This window comes from Odocoileus virginianus, chromosome 11 (assembly GCF_023699985.2).
Source record: "Odocoileus virginianus isolate 20LAN1187 ecotype Illinois chromosome 11, Ovbor_1.2, whole genome shotgun sequence".
NCBI classification, from domain to species: domain Eukaryota; kingdom Metazoa; phylum Chordata; class Mammalia; order Artiodactyla; family Cervidae; genus Odocoileus; species Odocoileus virginianus.
In genome coordinates this window covers 7,069,541-7,075,834 of record NC_069684.1, presented here as the reverse complement: position 1 = coordinate 7,075,834, position 6,294 = coordinate 7,069,541, and the positions used below count along the sequence as shown (strand labels likewise).

At 46.2% G+C, this 6,294-nt stretch overlaps 1 long non-coding RNA gene across 1 annotated transcript; it reads left to right on the top strand.

The window, feature by feature from the left end:
• The first annotated feature begins 523 nt into the window (after positions 1–523).
• LOC139037427 (uncharacterized) lies at positions 524–5,606 on the top strand. The gene is made up of 2 exons (XR_011490221.1): positions 524–978; positions 5,445–5,606. It is a non-coding gene; the product is annotated as an uncharacterized lncRNA (long non-coding RNA).
• The last annotated feature ends 688 nt before the right edge of the window (positions 5,607–6,294 follow it).

The window sequence follows — 6,294 nt, the reverse complement described above, 5'->3', positions numbered from 1 at the left end:
AATACTACTGTATATAGTGTCTACCCTTTCTATTCATTTGTTCCCATAACTACCTGTTGTCAAACCCAGAGCCTGGCACAGAATGACCTTTAAATATGCTCCCTCAAGCTTATTGGAGGTTGGTTTATATTAGACCTAGCCTAAAACCAAAATGTTTAATCAGATTACATCCATTTATTGAGAACAAGGTAAAATGCTCCTCTATAGGGGATGGAGGGACTTCCCTCCATCAGCCTTAAAGAATCTGCCTGCCAGTACAGAAGATGCAAGAAACATGGATTCAATTCCTGGGTCGAAAAGATCCCTTGAGTAGAAAACGGCAACCCACTCCAGTATTCCTGCCTTGAAAATTCCATGAACAGAGGAACCTGGAGGGCGATAGTCCAGGGGGTTGCAAAGAGTTGGACAGACTCAGTTCACATCCTTCGAGGGGATAAAAGCTTTATCCCTCCCTCTAGTGGAACGATGGTATAACTACACTTTTGTTTTTCACATTTTCTGGCAAAGGCTCGGCAGGCAAACATTCATTCATTAATCAAACATTTTCTAAGCAGTTACCATGTTCCTGTTACAACATTAGGCATTGAGGATTTATAAAACTCAGACCTCGGACTTTCCCCTTGAAGACCTCATAGTCTAGTTGGGGGAGACAAAGCAGTTAGCAAATAATTGTCATGGACTAAAAGCTGGATGAGAAGGATGTACAAAGGGATCTGTTAGTCGCTCAGTGGTGTCCGACTCTTTGTGACCCCATGGACTGTAGCTCGCCAGGCTTCTCTGTGCATGGGATTCTGCAAGCAAGAGTACTGGAGTGGGTTGCCATGCCCTTGCGCAAAGGGTTTTAGGAACCCGGAAGACAAGGAAGCTCATCTTGCCGTGGAGGAGAGAGGAAAGGTCACGGGGAGTTGCACAGAGGATGCAGTGAGTCAGCGGATTCTGAGAAAGGACGTTCCAGGGAGAGGGAACAGCATGAACAAGGTGGGGAAAGTGTGTTTTGAGAACTGCTCGTGGTTCATGTTGCTGAGGTGGGTGCGTGGGAGGGGAGGGGTTGGAGAGATGGGCAGCGGAGAAGTCAGTCTTCTAAACCCCTTGCTGGGGAGTTGAGGCCCAATTCTATGCAGAGGTGAGGGGCTGTTAAAGGATTTCAAACAAGGGGGCTCCGTGATCAGATGCGGACTTTAGAGAAATCACAATGATGTCTGTACGGGTGGCGAGAATGTTAAATCTTCCTTACGACGCCTTCCTGGAGCAGTTAGTCCACTGTCTTTTCTCAACATTTTGTTAGTTTCTTTTTGGCTGCGCGGGGTCTTTGTTGCTGCGCGCAGGCTTTCTCTAGTTGCAGCGAGCAGGGGCTGCGCTTTGCTGTGTGCGCAGGCTTCTCACTGCGGCGGCTTCTCGCTCGCAGCACAGGCGGGCTCTGGGTGTGGGGGCTTCAGTCGTTGTGGCTCACGGGCTTAGTCTCTCTGCAACATGTGGGATCTTCCCGGGCCAGGGATTGAACCCGTGTCCCCTGTACTGGCAGGTGGAATCTTAACCACCGGACTCCTGGGGAAGTCCCAGTTAGTTCACTCTTGATGCTGCCCACCTCCAAAATGCTTCCTCCCACTTGGCAACGTTTCTCGAAGCTAATATTTCTAGTCTCTCCTGATCCTCTCTCTTAAGTTGAGACTGAAGTAAATTCAGTCTATGAAATCCACACCATCCATGCTAGTTCCTTGCATGGCGTGGATACCCCGTAAGGGGATCTTAGGGTGCAAGCTAATGGGCCCTGCTCCCCATCACTGTTTAGCTGTTTCTGTTCTCCCTCTGCTTGCTCCTGCGGCTCACAGATCCCTGTATCCATGGTGACGGATACTAAATGACCGTCTGGGTCAATATTGCCTTGATGAGAACATGTTTTTTTTTTTTTGCATTCTCATAACTGTAGTTTCCTTTCCCATCATTTTAGTGACCAATAATCCTACTGTAAACGTACTTGGTTTTTTGAAGCTCGTAGGGTGTTAACATCCTGGAGCAGTATGCAAACTTAAAGTCATAAACAGCGTCTATGACCTTGGTAGACAAAAAAAAATGTCAAGATCATTCAAGTCACACATTAAGCTTGAGGTTTCCATTAGACATCCAAGTGGAGAGTCCAGGAGGTGGATATGTGCATATCTGGGACTCAGGGTGCCGGGCAGGGGGGAGGGGGAGTCCAGGATGCCAGGATACCCAAATGGGAGTGGTCAGCAAGGGAATGAGACCCAGTGAGATCCTGTTGTGTAAATTCAGCCTGAGAACTGAGCCCTGGGGCCTTGTAAATTTCGGGGTCGTGGGGAGATGAGGAGGAACCAGCAAGTGATGGAGACGGGGCAACCATTGGGGGAACAGGAAAGCTGATACTGTCTCCCACTTACTGATCCATTCCTCTCAGGAAAGGTAGGTTTGCAAAGGGGTTAAGCTGGAGGATATTGGACTCAGCTGGATTTGGATTTGGAGCTCAGTAACATAGTAAGTACAAAATAAGGTTATGCTTCATATATGCCATTAGGGCTAGTGTAGGACCTGGAGGGTATTTATTTGCTGAGTAATCATTGATTGCGCCCTCCTGCACACTGGGCATGATTGAGTGCCAAGGGAGTTGATGAGAAAGAATGAAACAAAGGCCCTGGCCTCAGGGAGCTCGGAGTCCAGAGGGAAGGGGAAGTCTAGAAGCCAGTGATTCTCCGTGACATCACAACATGATAAATTCTTAAATGAAAGTATGACCCATGCACTGAGAGAAGAGAGGAGTGATTAATCCAGCCGGCAGTGGCCTGACTTAAATGTGACGCATTTTTTTCCTCGCTCATCTTTTATGTGCCATTTTGCCCATGAAATTCACAACTCCTGTGAGCACTGGTAATTAACCTACACGACAATTTGAGAATGTTTTTCTTTAGAAGGAAAGAAGTGGGGAAAAATCCTCAGGGTATATACTATGGTCCTACTTTAAAAAAATAAAAAAAACCATCTTGAATTAAATTGAATTTATAATTGCCTATTAGCCCAAACCAACAGCAGCTGCTATGTTGTCCCACTTTTGACTGCTAGCAAATCATTCCCCAGTGTGGTCCTCCCATCACAGGCTTAACGGTGGAGTCTATTCCATCTGGTGTGGGAGGCTTAATCTTTTTGGGCAATGATTTGCCTTTCATTTAGGGGCAGCTTTTCTTCTTCACATGGTGAAGCCCCATGAATGTTAGCCCTTCCCATATTTAACCACCATACATTTCTCATGAAGAAGATTTTCTAGCATCTTCTTGTGCTTTCTATTTCTCCTTGATTTCCTCCCTGTGCATTTATTCTGGCTAGAACTAAAAAATTCAAGAAGTAAGGTTTGCAACTAAAGATGTCCTTCATGAGTTTACCAGAAATTCTTGCGCTGAAAATTCCACAAAGGCAGATTGCAAAGCTGCTTGTGAGCCAATACCGAGTTCAGTGGGGGCTATCCCCATTCTGCAAACTTAGAGCTCCTCCAGCCCTGCCTGGACAGGGATTGTTTTCAGCCAGATGAATGCTTTTGGATCATTGTGTCCTCTAAGCCTAAAGTGACTGTAACTTCAGTCCCTCTGATGACTGGGGTGGATGACATGACTGTATTCGGGATAAGGCAGGAAAGGAGATGAGGACAACATGGGTAAGTGTTGAGCACTGTCAGATAGGATCCACAGAAGACTTTCACCCAGGAATCCGTGTTTGTTCTTCGGAAAGCAAAAAGACCATGAAGAATCATTAAAAGAAAAGAAAGTTAGAGAATTTTGTAGCCCTGTTCAAAGATGAAGAAAATACTAGCCTTTTCTTTTAGAAAAGATAGTTAAGGTTTATTTTCTACAAAGGGTACATGTTAATCTGAAGAATAATTGTTCTTCAAAGTTGTCCCTGTGATTCTGTCTTTAACTAAAGGGACTGAGTCTCTTATAAAGTAGGTTTCCCGATGACACTGAGTCATTTCAGTTCAGTCACTCAGTCATGTCTGACTCTTTGCGACCCCATAGACTGCAGTACCCCAGGCTTCCCTGTCCATCACCAACTCCCAGAGCTTACTCAAACTCACGTCCTTTGAGTTGGTAATGCCATCCAACCATCTCATCCTCTTTCATCCTCTTCTTATCCCGCCTTAAATCTTTCCTAGCATCAGGGTCTTTTCCAAATGAGTCTGTTCTTCTCATCAGGTGGCCAAAGTATTAGAGCTTCAGCTTCAGCATTTGTCCTTTCAATGGATATTTAAGACTGATTTTCTTTTGGATTGACTAGTTTGATCTCCTTGCTGTCCAAGGGACTCTCAAGAGTCTCCTCCAACAACACACTTCAAAAGCATCAATTCTTCAGTGCTCAGCTTTCTTTATAGTCCAACTCTCACATCCATACATGACTAGTGGAAAAACCATAGCTTTGACTAGACAGACCTTTGTCGGCAAAGTAATGTCTTTGCTTTTTAATGTGCTGTCTAGGTTGGGCATAGCTTTCCTCCAAGGAGCGGGCGTCTTTTAATTTCATGGCTGCAGTCATCATCTGCAGTGATTTTGGAGCCCAAGAAAATAAAGTCTCTCACTGTTTCCATTGTTTCCCCATTTATTTGCCATGAAGTGATGGGAACAGGTGCCATGATCTTAGTTTTTTTGAATGTTGCGTTTTAAGCCAGATTTTTCACTCTCCTTTTTAACTTTCATCAAGAGGCTCTTTAGTTCCTCTTTGCCTTCTGCCATAAGGGTGGTGTCATCTGCATATCTGAGGTTACTGATATTTCTTCTGGCAATCTTGATTCCAGCTTGTGCTTCATCCAGTCCAGCATTTCACCTGATGTACTCTGCATATAAGTTAAATAAACAAGGTGCCAATATACAGCCTTGATGTACTCCTTTCCTAATTTGGAACCACTCTGTTGTCCCAAGTCCAGTTGTAACTGTTGCTTCTTGACCTGCATGCAGGTTTCTCAGGAGGCAGTTAAGGTGGTCTGGTATTCCCATTTCTTTAAGAATTTTCCCAGTTCGTTGTGATCCACACAGTCAAAGGCTTTAACGTAGTCATTGAGTACAATGGACTGAATGTTTGTGTCTCCCCCACCCCCGTCCCCCCGGCCCCGCCACTGCACCACCCCCCCTCCCCCGACCTAAAGTGAAAGTGAACGTCACTCAGTCATGTCTGACTCTTTGTGACCCCATGGACTATTACAGTCCATGGAATTCTCCAGGCCAGAATACTGGAGTGGGTAGCCAGTCCCTCCTCCAGGGATCAAACCCAGGTCTCCCACACTGCAAGCAGATTCTTTACCAGCTGAGCCACAAGGGAAGTACCACCATCAAATCCAAATCCATACATTGAAACCCTAACCACCAATATGATGTTAGCAGGCACTGGGGCCTCTGGGAAATGATTTGATCCTTATGGTGGAGCCTTAATGAATGGGATTGGTGCCATTTTAGAAGGAACTTCAGAGAGCGACCTCACCTCTTCCACCACGGGAGGACACAGCAAGAAGATGGCCTTCTAAGAACTTAGAAGAGAGTCTTCAGGAGACACCAAATCTTCCTGGACTTCCCAGGTCTCATAACCATGAGAAATAAATGTCTGTTTTTTATAAGCCAGCCAGGCTGTGGTATTCTGTTATAGCAGCCTAGACGGACTAAGTGACCAAGTTTCTCCATGAGTAGATTAACAAGAAGTCCAGGCTTCCCCCTGGCTATGACCAAGTCTCTCAATGATGCTGACCCAGCCTGAAGAGACACTCCTGGTTGTATTCATTAGCAGTCACTGCTAAAGCCTGGCTGTGCTCTAGGGGACAAGAGCAGACATTCTCCTTGGCCTTCCCTGTGCCCTCCCCACGGCTCCCCTCAACTTTTTATACTCATTCTCAGGCATGCAACTAGCTCCCAGTGGAGCTCTTTAGGGCCCAAATTCTTCACTTGACAAGAGCATAATCATTTCCCTCGGCATGCCCATAAGTCAAGGTGGGTGGGTTGCAAGGAGGCTTCAGCATCAGCCTCAAGCTATGTCCAGAGCCAGCTCTTGCCTCTGATGGGCTCCAGGCCCTAGGTCACTACTGCCTTATGGTGAAGGTCATTTCAGTGGCCTTGTCACAGCTGTCTGTCACTGAGCCTCTTCAGGCTCCCCTTTATTCACCCGACATGCTCCTGTGACTCTGAATCTCACAGACTAGATCTACAAAGCTCAGAGTGAGCCGTCACTGTTGTCGAGCACTGTGTTAAACTGAGTGGATCAGGAAGGGTAGGGAGCAGTTGACTCTGCTGCTCCCAGGTGAGTGTGTGTGTGTGT